The 25,537-nt window shown below is 38.5% G+C and overlaps 1 long non-coding RNA gene across 1 annotated transcript in view; it reads left to right on the forward strand.

The window, feature by feature from the left end:
* LOC117064417 overlaps positions 1 to 25,183 on the forward strand; it is a 44,305-nt gene extending 19,122 nt beyond the window's left edge. Inside the window, exons 2-3 of the long non-coding RNA XR_004429444.1 lie at positions 23,964 to 24,006; positions 24,997 to 25,183. This is a non-coding gene — a long non-coding RNA (uncharacterized LOC117064417). The remainder of the gene's footprint in view (positions 1 to 23,963; positions 24,007 to 24,996) is intronic.
* The last annotated feature ends 354 nt before the right edge of the window (positions 25,184 to 25,537 follow it).

Genomic DNA, 25,537 nt, shown 5'->3' on the forward strand with positions numbered 1-25,537 from the left:
AAAATTCCAAGTTCCTTAAGTGTGTAGATATACATTTTTATAGGTGAAACCCACTATTCATGCCAACTAAATTATTAATGATTGAAATATTCCCAAAATACTTTTTTTTAATAACATGAATTTCTTTCAAAAGCAGTTCCTTTCTCATCCATTATTAAAATGTGACCTTTACCTGGAAGGGGCATATCAAGTCTCCTTATTTTTTCAGCTGTCTGCTCTGTAGCATACTATGGATAGCTACTTGTCATCACAGAAAAAGGTCAGCAAACTTGGTGGGTGAGGTTTGGTTGTTTATTATTATTATTAAAGAAAGCAATGTATGATTCATCTTTAAATTTGACATTCCTGTAACATAACCATCAGACCAAAAATGCAAAACATTTTTGTGATCACTGCCCCATATCAGTAGAAAGTATTGTAGGAATTTTAAAAACATAAGGTAATATAATTTCTTAATCCACTTAACAAGGTACCAACATTGCAATCATGCTGAAAGTGAACATGTGACTGTATAGACAATACCTTCATATTGTGGGACTCATACTGTCCCTCAGCAGATGGAGGCCTCAGGTACAGGTTCCTAACTTGTGACTCTCTGAAATACAAACTACATGACAATGCCAGGGTCATGCTGTATATGAAATACTCATAAAGCTTAATTTATTATATTTGAGACAAAGATCTAAAAATAGAAGTTCTATAATTGCCCTTAGATCTCAGTCTCTGAAGTGTGCATACCATAAATATCGTCGTTTTAATCAATTTAGATAATGTGCTTTTTATTTCTAATTGATTGTCAAAGGCCAATAGGTTCAATGGCAATGTTTACTCAACAGCGTTTTCACTTGTTTTTATGAACTGTTATATAGACTGTGTACACAAATTATTTAATTTTTCAAAGAACAAATTAAAAATAAAATGACAAAGTCTAGAAAATAACTGAATTTAAATAGGATTTTTTTAAATTCAAAAAGAAATTATGAAAAAATCTTCCTCTAGACACCTTTTTCTAAAGTATTAAGCTGCCTGAGATGAAAGGAAATCCATATTACAACATGAGATTGGAGCCAGAATTTCCTGCTGATTCATAGAACACACAGCCCTTGGCATTGTGCATCTTGAGTTTTCACAAGAAGAACCTAGGCATAGCTTTTTCTGGTTCACTAAGAAGGTCCTAAATGGCATTCTCCCTAGAATTAAAAAAAAGGGATCCATTTGATTGTTGTTAATATCACTATTATCAAACTGCTATCATTACTCAAAAGCTCAATTGAATTTAGATAAAAAACTAAAATTAATTAAGTATTACTAAGACAAGTAGCCTGAAACAAACATCTAAGGACTAAAATAATGAAAACACCAGCCTTTAACATTCAGGATATTAATTGATTTTTATGAAGCTGATAGTATAAAATTAGGGGACTTTAACAGAGAGCTATAAAAGTAGCCCTTTTGTAATATAGTATATGTAAATGAAATTGGTATAATTGGGCCACATAAAATTACTAAGAAATAACAAGGTATCAAAAAAACAGTATTTTCATGTGTTCAAGGGTACACACTCCTATAGTGTGTGCACTTGGTGTCATATAACCTGTATTCAGAGTCCACTCTACTATTTGCTGGCCCTGTAACTCTAAGAAGTTACTTAACACAAGCCCTAGTATATTCCATTAAGTGGGAGTTGGAATGCTTGATTCACCAGGGCATTTGAAAATGGAGTAATAAAAGGTCCTAGCCCAATTACCAGCAGTCACACAATTAACGTTGGATTCCTTCTTTGCAAAAAACGGTGGATTCTATAACTGGAAACTCCTGCCAGTTCGACCCAATTATGATTCTTATGGCCAGGTTTGGATGGAGAAACCAATGACATGTAAAGCAGAGACAGATGCTTTATACTGACCTCCCTAAGATCCTCATGCTATATTTTTCAATGCATAGATATTTAGTGGATGCCAAATATTTGTGAGGTATTGTGACTAGCACTGGGAATACTGTTGATAAACAGAACAAAATGATGCCTGCTCTCATCGGGCTTATATTTTAATGAGAGATATAATAACACATAGATAATCCACTACAGAGTATGATGTGTGCTATGAAGTGCTAGAATGTAAGTGGACAAGTTAAGGGTTCCTTCAGACAGAGGTTGAAGCAATGAGGGTGATGAGCCTAGGCAATGGGGCAGCCTCTAGAGCTGGGAAGGGTAAGGAAATGGATTGTCTCCTAGAGCCTCCAAAAGGAATGCACCCCGGTCACCACCTTGGTTTTAGCCCAATGAAACTATTTGCAGACTTCTGACTTTCAGAACTATATGAGAATGCATTTCTGTTGTTTTAAGTCACTAAATTGGTGGCAAATTTAATACAGCAGTAATAGGAAAGAGATAACAATACTTTTGGCTGTTGAGTAGAGAAGAGCTTGGAGGAGGACCCAGGGTGGAACTGGGAGGCCAGTAGAGATGCAGTCACAGCAATCCAGACACAGTTGGCCTGTCCAATCATAGCAGTGACTGCATAGACCCGAAATAAGGAGACATACCGGAGATGAATTTTGGAGGTAGGGCTGATCGGACTTGCCAGATTCCCTTTACTCCTAAACTATTCTTTGTTTTGGCAGGAGCTGGAACCCCTGGGTACTATTTGGCACACTGGAGTTATCAGTCTTAGAAAGCAAGTGCTACTTTACTAGGTGACTGATGTGACAAATAAATAATTTACTCACTAGCCAGAAACATCTAGCCAATGGAAAAACCCAGCTCAGATTCCCAACTGAACTAGTTTAAAGGCAGACTGCTCTGCACTGCCATAGAGTAGAGAAGCAAGGCCAAAGATGGCAGTAAGCACAAAAGTGGATGCCTTTGAAAGGAAAAAATGTGCATAGGAGGTAATTCCAGGCTACACAGAATTTCCTCTATACAAGACATAAGAATGATTTTCTTCATAGTGGAAGAGAGAGGAAAAGTAATAGCTTTCTCACCCAGCACTATTTGTCAGACTGCTCGGAACACTACTGTCCCCCCTCTTTCATTCCCCATGTAGGTTAGGGGGCATGATTACAATTCCAGGCATTTCTACATGCAAGATTTCAGGCTCTGGCCTCTGCCCATGTTCCTGTCACTGCAGCCCAAAGCTGTCCAAAATATCAGTTGGAAGACTGAAGAGAAACAAGGCCAAGAGGAGGAGGGAAAGACCATAAAAGCCCAGCGATGCTGCCCCTATTACATAATGGGTATGTCTTTCCTGGAGAGAAGACTACACATCAGCCATCCAGGACCTTTCCTGCAAGGATGTCCTAAAATCACTTGCTCTACGCATTCTTCACCACCCTGCATCACACGTTCCTCTGTCAGCACCTCCAGCCCACCTGGGCTTCCTGTGGAAGTATCTGACCCCAGCAGACATGTCTTAGCATCTGTGGCATGACTCATTCCTGCCAGTTTGCACAGTTGTGTTTTTGTGTGTGTGCCACACGCTGCCTTTCCCTCTCAAGAAGCCCTCTCTGAACCCACTAACTCCCAAGAATGAAACCACAGTGGTCTCATCACTGAGGCTTCCCATCACAAAAGTTCTGCATGGTTAAGGGAAGAGAGGAGCCACCCATGTTCTCAGCGCAGTAGGGATGCCCATGGGAAGCCATGAAACTCAGAGTCTACCAGTGAGAAGCTCTTTTCTAGGGTAAGGGAAGAGGGAGTTGTGCAAAGAAGTTTCAGAACATTCACTTCCCCTCTCTGACCTCCAAATCTCCTGGCCTTGTGCATAGTTGCTGTCTTCTCCAGTGCCTGTGTGGTCTTTTGTGACTCCAGGTTCTATCAAAACACTGAAGAAGCCTCATCTCAACCCAGTTGAGCTGGTCAACAAGTCTCATGTTCTCCTTGCCCAGAATAACCAGAACAGATCACTCTTCTATTTTTTTAATGTACTCTATTTTGATTTAATGAGCTCATTTGTGCCTGAAATCTGCCACTCCTACATGAATGCCTCACTTTAACTTCTTCATACCTCCTAGATACCCAAAATGATTTGTAGGTGTGTGTATCCATTTTATTAACATATATATAATGAAAAACAAATTACTTTGCTAAAAAAAAAAAACAGATACTCAGTGCTTATAAAGAAGGTGCCTTTTCTCTCTGATCTCCCCCGTAAGAACTAAACCTCATCCCTGGTCTCTATTTTGGGAAATTTTTCATCTCACAGGCCACAAAGGCAACCAATTGCTTGAACAGAATGGCACTGTGATGAGCACAGAGGTCACGCTGAATACTGCATGCCGTTAGTTAATTACACTCTTTTCCAAGGCCGTCCTTGGTACAGATGCAGTGAATGCTAATGGCATGTGCTTTTCGTTCCAGCAATTAGTTTTGATCTCTGTGGCTTAATGCTGTGTTCAGTTGTTCTGAAAGAGAAAAAAACTGTTCTTCCTCAGCACCATTTATTTTCATATATTCATTCAGGAAGACTTATTGAAGTCTACCTAGTTCTCTCCTAGGCATTGTGAGGAAAGGAAATGAATCATTTCCCCCACTCAAGAAGTTAGCAGTATCCAAGAGGAGAGAGAACATGTAAGCAAAATATGACATCCACTATGATCCTGTGTTTGGAGGAGGGAAAAGGCCTTTCCTTTATTCAATAAATATATGCTAGGCACCATTTCAAGTACTCAGGAGACAGAAGTGAAGAAGGCAAAAGGGGGCCTTATTCTGATAGGGAGAGACCATCATTATGCCAGTAAAAAATTAAATATATAAAATTTATTTTAGAAGTGGTAAATATAATTAATAGATCAGGAATGGATGGGATGGAGTTCAGCTTAGAGCAGCTATTCTGGTAGACCTCTCTGAAGAGGCGACCTTCTCTCTGATGACGACTGTAGCCAGTCAAGTCCTAGAGGAAGAGCAATATAGGCAGAGAAAACCAGTGTGAATGCGGTGAGGTGGGCACAGTCTGGGAACTTCAGGAGAGAAGTGACAGTTCATCCTCAATGAATGAGTAAAAATGGCATTTAGGAAAAATAAAATGGCCTAAGCAAAAGCACAGAACTGGGAAAGCAGGAACTGTATTTAGTTGGAAGCAAGCATGAATTTGAATCAAGGTCTGGTGAAACCTGAAATTCAGAAGATAAGATGAGGGTAGATAATTCATGGAGAGTCCCTGAGAGCCAGGCTCTGCCATGGACTGCTTTCTGTAAGTGAAGAGCACTGCAGGATTAGAGCAGTCCATGACATAATGAGTTTTAGGAGGATTTTTCTGGCATTATTGGGAATTATTTCAGACTTTGGCAAACAGGTATTCCTCTGTGCTTCCATTGAGGCTTCCTATTTCCTGATCAATATTAATCTTTATGCCTAAGACTCTTGCAAGAGGCTGGGCTATAAAATAGCCTTTAGTAGGGCTGACAATGAAATGTGTGGGGTCTAGTGCAAAATGAAACTGTTGACTGCTTGTTCAAATGCAGTTTGAAAGTTTTTCCCTTTCTTCTGCCCACCCTCTCTGTCTTGATTTGTTATGGTGTTTTGTATGTGTTATTTAATGTTGCACTTCCTAGAGCACAAGATTTGTTGGGCTAGTGCAGACCATCACAAGTACCTGGTGCATTGCCAGCACCCAAAACCTTCTGCACCCAAACCCAGCATCCTTTCAGAGGCACAGGGCAGTACTTGTCATTGGGTGGAAGCCAAGTAGCATGAGGCCAAGACCCTGTCCCAGGAAGAAAGAGATGTAATGCAGAAGTAGATGAATGGAGGAAAGGATGAATCATGCTTCACTTACAAAAAATAAATTTGAGGATACAATCACTAAAAATTTCAAGATGCTGATTACATCCTCCTACTTGCAGGACCTTGATGACACTGGTAGCACACTCATGACACCTGACCTGGTTTTAGGCCAGAGAAGAAGGTAACTGCATTTCAATATAGATTTTTCCTGGGCACTTAAACTCAGTTAGCTACTACTACATTTAAATGACACATGTGCTACTATAGCTATTTAAGATGTTACCATTGGGGGTAACTGAGTGAAGGGTGTGTGATACCTCTCTATATTATTTTTTAAAAATTTCCTGTGAATCTACAATTATTCAAAAATGAAACGTCATGTACAAAAAACACTCATGCATGTCCTATTTTGGGAAAGGAAGAAAGGCAGAAAGAGGGATGGAGGAGGGACAGAGGGAGAGGAAGAAAGCAAGAAAAATTCATGAGCAAGATTAAGAAGATAAGATTAAAACCACTTAGTGATACTCAGCTGTACATCACAAGTGTATCATGCAACCTCAGCTGGAAATGCAAACCTTGTTCATGAGCTAGGAAGGGATGAAAGGAGAGTGGTCAGGTTCACAATCCAAAGATGAAAAATGAACTAGCTTCTTTCTGACCACACTTCCCTTTTAGCCTGTCCAAGTCCATCAAATGGTCATTTACTGATTGCTCACTATGCACAAGGAATGCACTGTCCTGTCCTGTGTTCTGTGGGGTCACAATACAAAACAATTGCATTTTATGGAAGAAGTGCATTCCCAAGTGCTGATGGAATTCAAGGCTACACTTGACGAAGGATGACAGGTACTTTAATTTTTAATTTTTAATTTTAATTTTTGTGGGTATATAGGTATATATATTTATGGGGTACATGAGATATTTTGAAGCAGGCATGAAATGTGTAATCACACATAAAATGGGGTATCCATCTCCTCAAGCACTTACCTTTTGTGTTACAAGCAATCCAATTACCCTCTTTTAATTTTTTTAAAATGTACCATTAAAGTATTATTAACTATATTCACCCTGTTGTGCTATCAAATACTAGGTCTTATTCATTCTTTCTATTTTTTTATACCCATTAACCATCCCCACCACACTTTCCACCCTAGTCCCCACTATCCTTCCCTGCCTCTGGCAACTATCCTTCTACTCTCTATGTCCGTGAGTTCAACTGTTTTGATTTTTAGATCCTACAAAAAAGTGAGAACATGTGTTTGTCTTTTTGTGCCTGGCTTATTTCACTTAATGTAATGACCTCGAGTTCCATCCATTTTGTTGCAAATGACAGGATCACATTCTTTTTTTATGGGTGAATAGTACTCCACTGTACGTAAGTACTACATTTTTTTCATGCATTCATCTGTTGATGGATACTTAGGTTGCTTCCAAATCTTAACTATTGTGAACAGTGCTGCAACAAATATGGAAGTCCAGATATCTCTTTGATATACTGATGTCCTTTCTTTTGGATATATATCCAGCAGTGGGATTGCTGGATCATATGATAGACCTATTTTTACTTTTTATGAGGAACCTCCAAACTATTCTCCATAGTGATTGTACTATTATAATTTACATTTCCACCAACAGTGTATGAGGATTCCCTTTTTTCCACATCCTCAGCCATGTACTTTAATTACCAGCTAAGTAAGTAATATCTGTGGAAATAGAGTAAACAAAATTCTCTTGACCCATGTGTTTTAAGACTCTTCTTGATTGATTTTTTAATTTAATTTGGGGGTCTTCACCTTATTTCTGATTTTTGTGCCTGATGTTTATATAATACCATTCCAAATTTGCATAATTCAAATTGACATTAAAGGTGACTATACAGATGCTAAAGCGATATTATTGGGATTATATGAGCTAACATATACGAAGCAGCTTAGAACAAAAGCTTAGAACGAAGCAGCTTAGAGCAATCCTTAGAACAAAACAGGCAGAAAATTAAAGGTAGCTATTCTTATTGCTATTATATTCAGTAATATTTCCAAAAATCACAGACTTTAATCCCAAGCAATCATGTCTCTGAGCTACAAAGCCAGGAAATGATCCATTTTTAAAAATCCTATGAGTAGAATAAAAGTAGAATTTATAGAGTTAAAACATTTTATAAGAAAATACCACTTAGCTTTGAGGTTCTACGTTTTCTCCACTGAAGGGAAAATTAATACCCAGTCAATTATTCTGCTTCTGCGTAAATGTGGAATAGAACAACAAATTAAACCTACACATCATTCCAAAGCACTGGTCTAGTCAGTGACTAGAATAACTCTTTCACATCTTCATGCGATCTGAAGTTAGGCCTCCTTTTGGCTCACTCCATCCTCAGTATATCTGTCCTAAATAGCACATCCTGCAGGGCCAGTCTACTTTAGTAGGGCCTTGAGGATTGAAAGAAGGCAAAAGCCACCAGAGAAGTGGCCCTCACCCAAGTTTAGGGAGAGGAAGAGATTATTAAAAACAGAACTAGAAGACTTCTCTCTGTACAGGTTACATTATGGCTAGCTATGAAGGAACAAAGCAAGACACCAGAAACACCAGAAACATAATTCCAGAAGAAACCTTTATGCCAGATATCAGAATCATGGGCTCCTTCACAGCTGTCCACCTTGGCCAGCATGTGTTTAACTAAGCCCTTCCCCTGAATCCAGCACTGTTCTAGCTACTATGCAAGGAAAAACATGTAATCCTTCTGAGATGAAACTTGTCTCTACCTGGGACCATAAGACCTACATGAGATAGCCCATCTAAGAAGAGATTAGAGATTAGAGTTTTACAGATGAGTCCAGGCCCTACCCCTGCTCTGGCTACCTGAGTGAACCTGGGCAATTCTAGGAGCTTCTCAAAACCTTTTCCCTCCACTATAAGACAGACATAATAACATCTCTGACCTCTTGAATTAATATGAATGTGGCATTTAGTAAATTCAGGTTTTCTGAAAAGAGTCTCATTTCATGGACAGTCTAAGTTGTGGTTAGGAAAGCCTCAGTTCACATCCTGGATTTTCCAACTATTAACTGCATTTCCTTGGTCAAATTACTTAACTTCACTTGCCTCCACTTCCTCATTTGGAGAATGTAAGTGATGTAGCCCTCATAGTGGATTTTTTTTATAACCTTGCCAAAATCAGCAAGACAAACCCTTATGGACATGAAGAATCAGAGCCAAAGAGCTCATCTTCCCGCGAGACAAAGCTAAACAGCAATCAGAAATCACCTAAACTATTTTTAGCACTATGTGGGTAAAAATTTCCTTTTTTCAAATGTCTGAGCCATCCACATTTCTTGATTTTAAAGATAAAGAAGTTTACTAGAAACTCCCAGTCACTGCTTTGGGTATGACACAGCACCTACTGCAGAGCGAGAGGTGTTCTGACTCCTTTTATGATCTCCCTGGGCTTCCACAGTGGATCATAAGATGGGTTCTCTCAGTTAAGGTAGGCTCAGTGAGAAAGCTTCTGTCTGTTATTTACTAGAAATACTAAACCACCTGGCAACTATAATTTTCAGATGCCCAAAGAGATTTTGCACATATTACCTGTTCTTTCCCCCTGCTCATATGCCTGTTGGTCACCTTCTGAAAAGGGAGTACCCTGATCTTTTGGTGTCTTACCTAAGAATAACAGACCATACTCCCAATTTGCTAATATCATTTGGTTCCTCATAAATTAAAAAAAACCACTTAAATTAAATGATGACTATTAGAGAAGCACACAGGCCCATACATAGAGTATCTGATGAACAATCTCCCAGAAGAGATGATTAAATCATTAAAGTTGCTGAGAGTAGATTTTGCGTTCTCACCATGAATATAAGTATGTGAGGTAATACATGTATTAATTAGCTTGATCTAGCCATTCGACAATATATGTATATTTCAAAACATCATGTTGTTCATATTATATACAACTTATTTGTCTACTTAATTGTAAAAACCCACCTGATTAAAAAATGGGCAAAGGAATTGAGTAAACATTTATTCAAAGAAGATACACAAATTGCCAATAAGCAAATGAAAAATGCTAAACATCATTCATCATTAGGGAAATGCAAATCAAAACCACAGTGAGCTATCACTTCACACTCATGAGAATGGCTATTATCAAAAATAGGTAACAGCGAGTGTCGGCAAGCAGGAGAAGAAACTGGAGTCCTCATGCACTGCTAGAGGGAACGTTAAATGGTACAATCACTATGGAATAAAGTATGGCCAGTCTTCAAAAACTTTAACACAGAATTACCATATGATCCAGCAACTCTACTTAGTATGTACCCCCCAAAAATGAAAGCAGGGACTCAGACAGATATTTATATGCTCATGTTCATAAGAGCATTATTCACAATAGCAAAACTATGGAAACAGCCCAAGTATCTATTGACAGATGAATAGGCAAACAAATTATGGAATACAGTGGAATATTATTCAACCTTAAAAAGGAAGTAAATTCTGATACATGCTACAACATGGATGAATCTTGAAGACATTATGCTAAGTGAAAAAAGCCAGTAACAAAAGGACAAATGCTTTATGGTTCCACTTATATGAGGTACCCAGAATAGTCAAATTCATAGACACAGAAAGTAGAGTGGTGGTCTCCTAAGACTGGGGGCAGAGGGGAATAGGGAGTTATTATTTATGGGTACAGAGTTTCAGCTGGGAAGATGTAAAAAGTTCTAGAGATAAATGATGGTGATGGCTGCATTTTAAAATAGTAAAAATAGTAAATCTAATGTTGTGCATATTTTACCACATTTTTAAAATTTAAAATTAAAAGAAGTTTTCATATTTACTCTCTCTAATAGTTGCTCTGAATAAGCTTGCCATCTCAAACATTTCCATGAATGATAGCTATGATCTAGTAAAAAGAGGTTTTCAGGCTGACCTTGAGTTGAATTCTGGCTCTGCCAAGGACTTTTTACTTGCATGCACATAGATAAGAGACTCAAGCCTCAGTTTTTTCATATATAAAATATGAAGACCAATTTATCTTACAAAATCATGAGAATTAAGATAACATTAAAAATGTCTGGAAAGTAACTGACACTAAGGAAACAAACTATCATCAGCATCATCATTCATCATGTTTCCCATCCAAAAGTCCTCTTGGGGGAAAAGTGCATAGCACAGTACCTGGTACATAAGAATTTAATCTCGATGAATACTGGAAGAAAGAACCACACAAGATATCATATAATTGCGCACTGAATTGTGTGAGGCGGGCATGCGTTATAGGAAGAGAGATTGGTGTTGACTACAGGAGGCAAAGAAGACTTCAGGAAAGAAGAGGAATTTGGGCTGCACCTTGAAGGATAGTTAGGATGTGGATGGAAGGAGGAGTGATGGGAGGGCATAAGTGATAAGGGAAACTTGGGCACAAGCCAAGGAGAAATGAGTGTGGGATTGTGGAATGTTCTGGGACACTGATGATTGTTACTCAAATTCAATAGTTAAGGTGGAGCCAGATTATAAAGGACACTGAGAATCAACAGAAGAGCCTTCATTGGATATTTTTAATGAATTCATTAGTTTGTCAATGTGGATCTATTCAGGAGATAGAAATAACACAGCGTTCTCCCAGAGAAAGCAGAGTCAATAGTGTGTGTGTGTGTGTGTGTGTGTGTCTGTGTGTGTCTGTGTCTGTATACGGTTGACCTGGGGGTTGGAGGTGCCAACCCGCCTTCACAGTGGAAAACCCAAATATAAATTTTGACTCCCCAAAAACTTAACTACAAGTTGACCCTTGAACAACATGGATGTGAACTGTGTGGGTCCATTTCTACCTGGATTTTTCTTTTGCTATTGTGGTAAGCTCAAGTGTTGCAAGTATGTGATTATTGGCAAGGTTTCTGTCAACAGTAGGCTATTAGTAGTTAAGTTTTGGGGGAATCAAAAGTTATATGAAGACTTTTGACTATATAGGGGATAGATGACCCCTAAACCCTGTGTTGTTCAAGGGTCAACTTGTGCTAATAACCTACCGTAAACCAAAAGCCTTACTGGTAAGTATGTTCACAACACTTGAACTTGACATAGTAGCAACAACATTAGCATATAAGTGGACTTGTGCAGTTCAAACCTGTGATGTTCAAGGGTCATCTGTATATATGTACACATATACATAAATATATACAGAGAGGGAAAGGGAAAGAGTAGAGGAATTCCTGGAGGCATAATTCTTTCTTCATCTGGAAGACCTCAGTCTTTTTCTCTTAAGTACCTCAGCTGATTGAATGAGCTGATTGAATGTCCCTTCCAAATTGTAAAGGGTAATATGGTTTATTCATAATCTACTGACTTAAGTGTTAATCACATCTAACAATACCTTCACAGCATACAGTTAGAAGAAATAAATTCTAATGTTTGCTAGTAAAATAAGGTGACTATACTTGGCAACAATATTTTGCGTATTTCAAAATAACTAGAAGACTTGAAATGATACCAACACATAGAAATGATAAATATGCAAGGTAATTCGTACCCCAAATACTCTACCTTGATTATTATACATTCTATGCAGGTAACAAACACTCACATATACCCCATAAATATGTAAAATATTATCTATCAATTAAAGGAAAAAATAACGAAATACTTACTTCACACACATTAATGACAAACCACAAATTAATGACAAACCCAGGAAGTGAAAAAAAAAAATCCTAATAAACTATAATCTCTCCTTTCAGTCGGGGGGAAGGGGGAACACAAAACCCTTCACAACAACACCTAGAATGTTGTTTGACCAAATATCTGTGCACCACAGTATAGCCGAGTTAACACACACAGACTAATGTAAACAGAGGAAGGAAGTTTAATATAAAGAACTATTAACCAATGATAGGAGAGTAATCATAAAAAGAGAACTCTAAAAGGTGTCTTTAAAAAAAGAGAGTACCCAAGGAAGGACAAATTGGTAAGTGAGGGTTCAGATCTCATTAGAAAAGTTTAGTTACAGTCCACTAGATGAATGTTACTGGTGAAGGAAAAATATCTGAAGGGCTCAGATCTATTTTTACAAATCAAGCAACAAAGAGTGAATTTGGAGCCGAGAAGTGGCAACCTGGACCATGGACAGTGCAATGGAAGTAGACTTTGAGTGGGCACTATCAGACTATTTAGATTAAATTGCTGAGTCTGACACTGAAGAAACTCAGCTAGGAACTTGCTGTGTTGACACAGGCATGATGTTAAGGTTGTGTACCAAGGTGGTATCACTAGAATTAAAAAGAAGGGTGATATTTCAAAGGAAAAACAGAATTTTTCTTCCAGTTTATTATCTCAATTTTAAAAATAAAAAAAGTAGAGGGATCCAAAAACAGATGAGAGAAAGAGGACCACTCTTCTTGTACTCAGAAGCACTGAGTAAACCATCATGTGGATAGATAAACATCTGGGTCCATCGAGAACCAGAAGACTTCCTCTCAGGAAAACCAGGTCACTCCTTTCTTTTTTTTTTCTTTTTTTTTTTATTATACTTTAAGTTCTAGGGTACATGTGCATGACGTTTATATCATGTATAACTTCCCAATGCAATCCCTCCCTCCTCCCCCCTCCCCATGATAGGCCCCAGTGTGTGATGTTCCCCTTCCCGAGTCCAAGTGATCTCATTGTTCAGTTCCCACCTATGAGTGAGAACATGCGGTGTTTGGTTTTCTCTTCTTGTGATAGTTTGCTAAGAATGATGGATTCCAGCTGCATCCATGTCCCTACAAAGGACGCAAACTCATCCTTTTTGATGGCTGCATAGTATTCCATGGTGTATATGTGCCATATTTTCTTAATCCAGTCTGTCACAGATGGACATTTGGTTGATTCCAAGTCTTTGCTATTGTGAATAGTGCCGCAATAAACATACGTGTGCATGTGTCTTTGTAGTAGAATAATTTATAATCCTTTGGGTATATACCCAGTAGTGGGATGGCTGGGTCATATGGTACATCTAGTTCTAGATCCTTGAGGAATCGCCATACTGTTTTCCATAATGGTTGAACTAGTTTACAATCCCACCAACAGTGTAAAAGTGTTCCTATTTCTCCACATCCTCTCCAACACCTGTTGTTTCCTGACTTCTTAATGATTGCCATTCTAACTGGTGTGAGATGGTATCTCATTGTGGTTTTGATTTGCATTTCTCTGATGGCGAGTGATGATGAGCATTTTTTCATGTGTCTGTTGGCTGTATGGATGTCCTCTTTTGAGAAATGTCTGTTCATATCCTTTCCCCACTTTTTGATGGGGTTGTTTGTTTTTTTCTTGTATATTTGTTTGAGTTCTTTGTAGATTCTGGATATTAGCCCTTTGTCAGATGAGTAGGTTGCAAAAATTTTCTCCCATTCTGTAGGTTGCCTGTTCACTCTGATGGTAGTTTCTTTTGCTGTGCAAAAGCTCTTTAGTTTAATTAGATCCCATGTGTCAATTTTTGCTTTTGCTGCCGTTGCTTTTGGTGTTTTAGACATGAAGTCCTTGCCCATGCCTATGTCCTGAATGGTACTACCTAGATTTTCTTCTAGGGTTTTTATGGTATTAGGTCTAACATTTAAGTCTCTGATCCATCTTGAATTAATTTTCGTATAAGGGGTAAGGAAAGGATCCAGTTTCAGCTTTCTACTTATGGCTAGCCAATTTTCCCAGCACCATTTATTAATAGGGAATCCTTTCCCCATTTCGTGTTTTTCTCAGGTTTGTCAAAGATCAGATGGCTGTAGATGTGTGGTATTATTCTGAGGACTCTGTTCTGTTCCATTGGTCTATATCTCTGTTGTGGTACCAGTACCATGCTGTTTTGGTTACTGTAGCCTTGTAGTATAGTTTGAAGTCAGGTAGCGTGACGCCTCCAGCTTTGTCCTTTTGACTTAGGATTGTCTTGGCAATGTGGGCTCTTTTTTGTTTATTTTTTATTTTTTATTTTTTATTTTTTTTTGAGGCGGAGTCTCGCTCTGTCGCCCGGACTGGAGTGCAGTGGCCGGATCTCAGCTCACTGCAAGCTCCGCCTCCCGGGTTCCCGCCATTCTCCTGCCTCAGCCTCCCAAGTAGCTGGACTACAGGCGCCCGCCACCTCGCCCGGCTAGTTTTGTATTTTTTTAGTAGAGACGGGGTTTCACCATGTTAGCCAGGATGGTCTCGATCTCCTGACCTCGTGATCCGCCCGTCTCGGCCTCCCAAAGTGCTGGATTACAGGCTGAGCCACCGCGCCCGGCCTCTTTTTTGGTTCCATATGAACTTTAAAGCCGTTTTTTCCAATTCTGTGAAGAAAGTCATTGGTAGCTTGATGGGGATGGCATTGAATCTATAAATAACTTGGGCAGTATGGCCATTTTCACAATATTGATTCTTCCTATCCATGAGCATGGTATGTTCTTCCATTTGTTTGTGTCCTCTTTGATTTCACTGAGCAGTGGTTTGTAGTTCTCCTTGAAGAGGTCCTTTACATCCCTTGTAAGCTGGATTCCTAGGTATTTTATTCTCTTTGAAGCAATTGTGAATGGAAGTTCATTCCTGATTTGGCTCTCTGCTTGTCTGTTACTGGTGTATAAGAATGCTTGTGAATGGGCAAGGAAAGGCCACAAGTAATAATGGACACACTGGATTTCAAAAAATCCTGGGATCTAAGAGCATCCAAGGAAAGGGGACTGAGGAATTTTGTCAAGAATGAGAGAGAACTAAATGTAGGAAATCAATCTAAGATTTAAGGCCAGGTAGAACCTGAGTGCCTAGTACAGTGTCTGGCAAGAAGGTACAGACATACTCGGGAAGCCCTGGTGAAAAGAAAGGAGAGAAGGTTTAGAGCCCAGGGTGCTATTTCAGTTGTGGGAGGGGCAGAGTTTGGCCAAGGCCCAAAGGCAGCCTCTCGGAATGTGATCACAGAGGAAGGAAGACTCAGTCTGCAGGAAAGTCAGCCTTTATCTGTGGGTTATGGGAGATTCTAAGTCTGTGTTTAACCACAGACAAGTATTAAATCCCCAGTTCTGAGTATAGTGTAGGATTAAACATTAAATGGGCTCTGCCACCTGAATTACAGGAATTCAGGCACAGGAGTCAACCAATAAGAGCATCGTAACTCCTTTCCAAATAGAAAAATGATGTGCAGCCTGGTTGCCCCCTTTGCCCTCTCTGTTCATCCCACCCCAATCTTAGCCCTGGTCCTGCCTCCAGCCCAGCTGCCCTCCCAACAGTGACCATCACTGGTTCTGGAGGATCTTTTCTCCCATGGCTTTTTTGATTCCTAGGGATATTGTAGTGATGCTTCATTTGTGCTTAAACTGAAAACAGATCCCAGATGTGGGAAGGAAAAAACCTTCCTTGAACAGTCATTATAAGCCAAACACTATGTAAATAGTTTCATTTCATCCTCACAAAGGAAGGTGGTGTTTCCTCCATTATAAATGAAGTCACTGAAATTCAGAGAGAAAGCCCTCACACTGTTCATATAGTCTAATGCTTGGAGGAAAAAAATGCAGATGTAGAAATTTACTTTTAATAAATTTACCCTTGGCACCCCTATTAAAGCTTCTTTGCTAACTACTTCTCTAAGTTCTCACTCTTCATTTTCATCAAATTTCTATATAATAATGGAAGCTAGTATTTATACATCCATCCTGTATGATGTGCCAGACAGTGTTCTAAACACCTTATGCATGTATTAACTCAATCCTTATAACAACTCTTCTTTATGAATAAGGAAACTGAGGCACAGAGAGTCACAAGCCTAAGGTCACAAAGGTGACCTAATAACAGTACAGTGAGAATTCCAACCCAGATCATCTAGCTCTAGAATCCACCTACAAATGAACAACGTGATGAGTTCTGGGGACACAGGACGGGGGACAAGCATCTAATTGCAGAGCCTAAGATGCAGAATGTCTTGATTTTAAGGTTCACTTGGTAACTTTCTGACAACTTCTAACAAAGTCATTACTGTTATTCAGTTTTATTATTTCATAGTCTTTCTGTTATGATGAAAGTATTGGGTGGTGGTTATTAAGGGATCATTTAGGAGCCAAAGAAAAAGGTGACAATTGAGCCATGTGACTGAGGCCAGAAATGTCTCTTCAAAGCTATAGAGCCTAGGCAACTCAGACTCCAGCACCTTCAGCATCCTTCCCCCTTGGCTAACTTTCCAGCAGGAAGCCTGGCTGGGCGCAGTGTAATATGCCGGTCTGATACCCATGAACTCCTTCAGCCCCAAGAGCTGCCTGTGTTTCCTGGAACCTAGAGTCTCCCTGGTGCCAGGAAATGACACAGTGCAGCCAGCATGAATTTATCACTGCTAAAAAATGATTCCCCATTCCAGACAAACTTAAATGCACAAAATTCTGAGTTTGCAGCCAGGCATCTTTATAAAAGCAAAGAAAGAGCCATAACCATACTTAAAGATGAAGTGTCTTATTCAGGTACTTCTATTTACAGTCACTGCAAGTTTGGGAGCAATGAGATTGTCTCAATTTCCTGATACAAGCAATACGAGAAATGTCAAATTCTCAAAGCTTATGCAGGGAACCCAGTACCACCCACGAACAAGGGTTTGACTTGCATGTTCATTTTACTTTCTGTTCATTGTCCTTTGACCATTCTTTCTTGCCTACCTGGAGGGAAAAAGGGAAAGCATGCATAAATAAATACATATATACATACCTATGGAAATGCACGCATACATAAATGCTCTTGAGTGGTATAGTGAGGGGCTTACAATCACTAGGACGTTGAGACTTCTATTTATTCACAGGACAAAAACAAAGATCACTCCAGTGAAAGCTCTCTTGTATCTTTCCTTCCCTGATCCTATCAGCTATGACATAGACAGAGGCCATCATTCTCATAGGTATTGAGGAGTGATGGTTTCCAGTCACTGACAGGGAGGGGGTGCTTCCAAACTGCCACCTAGAGGTAAAGCTCTCAGCATCATTAATAAGCCTCTGAGGGACAGTCATTCCTCAATTTTGCTTCAAACTCCCAGCTTTAAATATAGCTCTCTAGATGTGTATTTCATGCACCTTTTCAAGTGGTGTTTTGCTTTAGGACATGCTTTCTTTCCCTCTAAATTTTATCCTGGCTCTATTTTCCCCACTGAGAATCAGTTCTTTCTCATGGCTAAAGATGCTTTTTCACCCCTCTTTAGTATATGGATTTTCCTGGCTGTGCCTCCAGATAAAATGAAACATATTTGTAGAGGGTCCCAGACTTCTCCTTTTTCTTAAACAAGAAGGCCTACCAAAAACAATAAAAACTTCTAGCCGGTTCAAACCGAAACTTTAAGCACAGCAAATAATTTTAAAACATGTGTAGGTAATTTTATTTTAGCAGAGAACCCAAGTTACAGAGAGTCACAAATGCCCCTGTCTGTATTGTTCTTTATAGAAATAATTTAATTTAAAAGTGTATTCACTTTGGGTTGAGTTTTTCTCATTATTATTGTTTACTGTTTTCCTTTTTCTGAACTGTGTGACCTTTGGGATGATTTCTGTAAAAGTATTATTTCCATAACAAACAATGTCAACATTATCCAAGGCCGGCTGGCACAAACAGCCCAGGTTCCTTTATTCTCAGTCTATTGCTTCTGGACATTACTAAACAATTCCTTGGCAAATCCTTTCAGCATCTCTGTTATTTTAATCAATCCTGCACACAGCTGGATCTACAATTTGGCTCAGGAATAGAAAAATGGAGCTGGAGCTTTTCTGGGCCTTAGAAAGGATAATTTAAAGTTGTAGAGAAACCAGAGCCTTAAAAATCTTCACTGTTTCCAGCACCAACATAAGAGAGACTTTTTGGCAGAACTGGAGGGAAGGAATCAATCAGAATCAATTTAAGAAGTATTGCCAAACTGAGGGATTGAGTTTAAGGGAGGAGTTAAAAACCCCAAGGACATGGCAGTAAGATAGAATGATTCTAATTGTCCTTTATCCTCAGAAAACATTTGAGTGGGGAATGTGGTACTACAGTCCAAGCAGCATTAGGATTGGACTAAATGGAGGAATCTTTTCCAACCCCTGTATATCCACAGGAGTGGAGGTTAGAGGTGTTTGGGAAAGGAAAACAGAGAGAAGAGTAAGATGGGTAAGCACAGCTGTAAGAGCACCCACACGTGCTACACAGGATCTGTCTCCATGGGTTTATTGCAGCTGCTCCCAGGGCCATAGCAGGCTCATAAGCAGGGGCAGCAGCTGAGATTGGTAAAAATGGAATCTGGGCCATGATGTAGACCATGTAGGAGATCATAGGCCTCATTTTAAAATTCAGTCCATTCAGTAATTATTCATTCTTCTCACATAGTTTCAACTTTAGCAGAAGGGAAAGATCCTCATCAGTGACTCACAAGGGAAAGATCCTCACACTATTTTTGGTATGTCTGTGCCATATGAAAGAACTCCTTTGCATTCCCTACAGCAAAGGATGTGGGAGAACACTGGTAGTCCCAGAGTAACCTAACAGCATTGCTACTGGGAGATCAACATATTATGTCATCTTACCTGTATAATGGGTCCACAGGAAAGCAGGCCCAGTATTTGCTTTTAGTAAATTAGTATACCTGTCACTTCCCAACAGAATAAAATCTCCACGCCTTGTTTATGTTATCTCATTTCTTTTTATTATTTAAGATGCTTCTGGGAAAATAACATATAATTAGCCACTCTGCACAGGCATACAAAGTCTTTAGCCTTATTAAAGCAAATGAAAATATATTATTCTGGTTTTTAATGTCCTATTGTTGGCTATATACAATTATTATAAGATGTGCTATCATCTGGATATTTACTTAAACAGATCAAAGTTCTAGATCTCTGTCTCTATTCCAGGAAAGTTGATGATGTCTGGAAACACTCTTGTCTACTGAAATGTTGAATATCACAGCCTTCAAATGTTGACTTTAAAACCCAGCAGTTCTCCAAATTCCAGTGGCCCAAGAAGCCAGACATTCGACAGGAGACCAGGGCATAAGTTCTATCTCTGTGTTTCTGTCCATTAAACCTTGGACCAGCTCGTCAAATCTGTTTCTTCCTCTAGAAAATGGAGATATTAGCTTTCTGCTTCATAGAGTAGTTGTGAATAAAAAAGAGCCCATGAAAATACTGTACTACTATGAGATACTACTTTTCATTGAATAATATTTTTCTATCCATCTACCTGTACTTGTGACTTGCAAGAAATTTTTGCATATGTGTCTATGTACAGGAATACATACACGTATGTATATTTTGAGGGAAAGTGTTCATAGCTTCCATCAGCATCTTGAAGGAGTTTATTACCTAAAATTGGTTAAGTACCTTTAAATTAGGACACATCTCTTTGTGATATACGTATGCAGAGATGTCTACAATATGTATGTTATCTAAGATATACAATCTAAGACACTTAGATTCAAAGGAACGTATTTATTATTTAACAAGTATTTATTTAGTGCCAAATTATAGGCATAAAACTAATAAGAAACCCAAAAAAGGTTTTTTGCCAACTAGTACCCCTTTCATATATCATTTGATTGCCCAGAAAATTATTTCTCATAAATATTTTAAAGACATTTCACCAAAGAAGAGATATGTCATTAGTGAAGACATATCAGTGGTTAATAAGCACATTACATGGTACTCCATATCTTGAGTGTTTTGAAAATTGCAAATAAAACCATAACGAGATAACTCCCACTAGGATGTCTACTATCAAAGAGACAAACATTACCAAGTATTAGTGAGGGTGTGGAGAATCTGAAAAGCTCATATACTGCCCGTGAGGCTTTAAATGGCATGGCCAATTTGGTAAGCGGTTGGTCAGTTTTTTATAAAGTTAAAGTTAAATTTACCATTTGACCCAAAAATTTCACCAAAGTAATCTACCAAAGAGAAATAAAAGCATATGTCCACACTGAGAACTGTACACAAATGTTCATAGAGGCATTATTCAAGATAGTCCAAACTGGAAAGTAAATGTCCATCAATTTGCAAATGGATAAACAAAATGTGGCATATTCATACAATAGAATATAACTCAGCAATAAAAAGTAATGAAGTACTGAAAAGTGATACAACATGGATGAAACTTGAAAGCATTATAAAAAGTAAAGGAAGCCAGTCACAAAAGACCACATATTATATGGTTCCACTTACATCAAATGTCCAGAAATGGTAAATGTGTAATGACAGAAAACGTATTTTTGGTTACCTGTGACTGGGGGTGTGAGGCAGTAGCAATTGACTTACAAACAGAATCAAAGGAAATTTGGGGGTTATTGGAAAAGTTCTGAAACTAGCTTATGATAATAGTTTCCTAATTCTATAAATTTACTAAAAAGTCATTAAATTATACCTGTAAAATGAGTGACTTTGCAGTAAGTTAAGTCTCAGTGCAGACGTTCTTAGGACATGAAAAACGGACAGGATGTTTTGACATACAGTTGTAAAATAAATACAAATAAAATATTTACCTATAAAATGATTTAGTTTTTCATACATATTATGATATTTTAAACTACTGTCCTTTAAAGAAAAATACTTTTTATTCTCTCCATGTGACAGTTTCTTAATCTGTAAATGGAGATAAGAGTAACTGCCTCATGAGCATTAGTGAAGAAAAATCAATTAATAGATGTAAAGAATTTGGAAGAGGGCCTGATATACAATAAGCATGAAATATATGTTTATTATAGGTACTAACTAGAGATGTATGTCAGTACCAACCACATATATTTTGTGATATTAATTTCTTTTGTTTTTTTTTTTTTTTTCTGGTGGGAAAGATGGACATTAATAATGAATAATGCTCTCCAAAGTTGGCATAAAGGCCGAGGCAGGTGGATCATGAGGTCGGGAATTTGAGACCAGCCTGGCCAATATGGTAAAACCCCAGCTCTACTAAAAATACAAAAATTAGCCAGGTGTAGTGGCACGCACCTGTAGTCCCAGCTACTCAGGAGGCTGAGACAGAAGAATTATGAACCCAGGAGGCGGAGCTTGCAGTGAGCCGAGATCACGCCACTGCTTTCCAGCCTGGGTGACAGTAAGACTCGGTCTCAAAAAAAAAAAAAAAAAAAGAAAGAAAAAAATTCATATAAATTCATATTTAAAAGCGATATGGGAAAACGTGATAGCTAGAAAATTTGGAGTTTCATGGAACATAATCTACAAAGAAAAGTATTGGTTTTATTTTCATTTCAGAATCAAAAAATAATCAAAACAATCAGTTTAGTCCTCCTTACCTCTCCCTTTTTCTTCCTTATCTGCTTACAGTGAACATTTTTCTTATCAGTTACAGGATGGAGGAAAATGGCCACCTCGAGAAGTAATAAAATTAGAAGGTGCAGAAGTTAGTGTTGATAGCAGCTTGGGAAAACCATTTGTGTTTAACTGTGCACCTCAGTCTAGAAATAGGACTTTTTGCCTCTGTGCAACCTCAAACCAAGAAATGAAAAGATAATTCACTCATCTTTTATCTTACTAGTTTCACTTTGAATGAGGGAAATGCTTCTTCCACAGCAAACTTACAGATACTTAAGATTGGAAGCAGGAAAGGAAAGAACAGATTCATAGCATGAGTCAATACATGTCTTTTTTTTTTTTTTTTTTCATTAGGCAGGAAAAGTTTGATTCTTCACCTTCCCTCCAGATTTTTTCTAATAATTTCCAAAGAACATAAGGATCGTGTGCTAACTCACCTTAGATCTCCACTTTTTCTTGAAAAAACATAATTATTACTGCAGATCTCATCCAGCATCTCCAAAACTTGCCAAGTGTATATATTTTAAGCTAATTGGATGAATAGTGGTAGGTATAAAAATAATTTATCAGGATTACGACTTAATAAAAGATAGTGAGAAGAGCAAAATTTTAATGATAACATAGCTTTGCAGAGGAATGAAACTAGCTGATAAATTAACATACAACCCAAATGGAGGAAGAGGATTGTGCTTACAATCTAAGAGGGTAGCCTATGAGCTCTGATCATTTAGCCCCCATGATCATTACTCAGTCCCTGAGGGAATGGAGACCACAGGCCAATCCAATGAGGTGACTGAAAACTATTGAAAGTAATGCTAGAGTGAGGGGTGGGATAGAGTGGCAAAGAATAAATGACAGAAAGGCCACACGTCAACAGTGTTTAGTATCAATGACACATTTCCTGAAGAACATTTGGGCCCAGCTCCAATCTTAAAGGTAGTCCTAGGTCTGAAACCTGTTAGGCAAACAATATACCATCTCTATTTGTGGAACATCGTCTATTCAAATGCATGGTACTTTAAAAGACAAACAAGAAAACACAGTAACAACTTGATTGTACTTCAATTAATGCACAAAATATTTATTAACAATCTAGTATGTCCAAAGACACTGTTTTAAGATCTCTAAAGATTATTAGTATGGTGAAGAGCCAATCCTTGCATTAAAAAAAAAATCCTCTTAACTAAGAAGGTAGGGCATTTATTTTAATATATTGAATCCAAAATAAAAATTGAGAAGTGCAATAGGAGAAGACAAAGTGGCATAAGAATTGAGAGTAGGAAGAGAGAGTTTCTAGATGAGAGCATGAAAGTTGTTTATGAAGGGTATGGCATAGGATTGGATAAGCATATAACAAAGAAGTAGAACATAGGATGGCAAAGGAAATAAATCAAGCTGTGGGGAGAGTAGCAAGCAGTATAGTTTGATTGGAAGTTAGGGAATTAAAAGAAAATTGAAAATGATTGGCAAGATAGGGTGGGCTGATTAGGCTGGTGCCTAGCTAAGGAGGCAAAACTAAGAAAATTCAGTCCTCAGGGAGGGGCATTAATGGTATGTTAAAGGTGGCCTCTATGTCCAAGGAACACTTAGGGAAAGACTCAGGACAATGATTATTTACCAGTCTTCCCATATTTTAATAGCCAGTACTTTACAGTTAATGTACCAATTGTTATTAACCTTGGTGTTAATAAATTCATATACCTTAGTAAAGATTGACTACATTTATTCTCAGGCATTAAGTAAACTATAGTAAAGGAAAAGGATAAGAATATTTCAAATATGCCAAGTGGAAGTACGATTTTGCCACCTAGTAACACCAATTTTGCAAATGTGTCACCCTTCAACTATAAACTTAGAGCAATGAAATATATCTGAGCCTCAAGACTGTTCTGTCTCAACAATGGGTTCAGTAAGAACAACAAGCTCCTCCAAGTTATACTTATCCAGCTCCCCCAAAGACAGCTCCTCTCACTTTTACTGTCTTTCAGGTGGCTTAAGGCAATGGACAAAGTGGCCCATCTTGCCCACCAGGTAAGATTTCCTTGATATTTATCTCTTCTTTCATTTTGCATTTCTTCTCAGAGGGGGAAAGGAACATGTTAGATGTCATGTGGTCTACCCTGGGATGTCTCAGATGTGTTCTAAAAGCTGGGAAAGAGATCTTAAGTCAACAGGTTTTTTTGCTCAGTTCCTATGGGGGAGCTTGCATTCCTGCTGCTCTTTTCATTTTCAGGAGTTTGTATGCCATCCTTCTCAGTAAGAGTCAGTGGGGAGTCACAAACTGGGGTGGAATTTCTGTTTCACATGAAGAAGTCCAGTAGTTCCCCATGATGACAAACCACTGCTGCTTTTTTCTTTTTACTCCCCAAATATAAGATCTCAGGGATATCTCAGGATGGTGCTATTGATTGAGCAGCTTGCTAGGAAATGAGTGTGTTATAATTCAGAAATACAGTGCTTTATGTTTACATCCTTGTTCTGTAGACATATTAGGCCAATTTTCACTATTCCTGCCCGTTCATGATTCCAAGCTTTGCAGCAATACGGTTTTTAATTTAAATTTCACCTACAAACTGATAGATAACTTTATAACATCAACAGGAGAGTCATCACCTTGACATATAAGGCATTTGATATTTCTCTTTCTGAACTTGTTCTACAAACTGTTGGGGAAAAAAATTGCTTTAATACCAATTGTTTCATTTTTATGATATAGATATGATTTCTAATGAGATTATAGATTTCCTTTAAATATGCTCATTTCCTCACAAAATGGTATACAAGCAAAAGTAATTATCCATTATCTTCTCTACATATTTTGGCTCTTGTGCCTTTGGGAAAATTTGGATTGTTAGAGCTTAAATATACTGCCAGGTACCCTGTAATTGTCCTTTCAGAACAATAACAAGCATCATCATTGACAAACAACAGGACTTGTGTTTCATTTTACCTGGAACACGACGTTGAGCACACTCATTCATCTTTCCAATGTGTCATCCTAATGAGCCTCAATATTTTTAGGAGGCATTTATTCTGCTAATGCACTCAAGAGTCTGAAGCAAAGAGGAAAAAATGAACACCCAAACTCCCAGCAGGCTCCTACTTCGCAGCAAAGAATACAGCAAACTCTGCCTTCTGAAATCATTTGCCCTGCCATGTTAAAACTAAAGAGCAAAAATGAAACCAAACAGAGAAGAGGAACTGGCAAGCACAGGTAGGGCATTCTGATGAAGAGATAAAGCACATTGCTCCCAGCCTCAGGTCACAGTTCCCAGAGTTCCCTCCCAGTTCCCAGGCCTGTGGAGGAAGGGCTGTCCTCCAGGGAAGAGAATTTTATCTTTGGCCTTCCATGTCACTGACCATGAGATCCTAAGACGTGAGCTGGCCTGGGGCATTTAACTTGTTCCGTTGCACAAGGGAGAGTTACAGGTAAGGAAAAGTATGAGCCAAGGACTGCTATTCGTCACAGTGGACATACCAGGAACAGGGCTAGGAAGACAATCCTAATGGTGAGTGAGGTAACACCCTCCCAGACATGTTACCTCACTTATCAGGCTCAGTG

This window comes from Trachypithecus francoisi, unplaced genomic scaffold (assembly GCF_009764315.1).
Source record: "Trachypithecus francoisi isolate TF-2019V2 unplaced genomic scaffold, Tfra_2.0 Lachesis_group2, whole genome shotgun sequence".
In the NCBI taxonomy this organism is placed as follows: Eukaryota; Metazoa; Chordata; class Mammalia; order Primates; family Cercopithecidae; genus Trachypithecus; species Trachypithecus francoisi.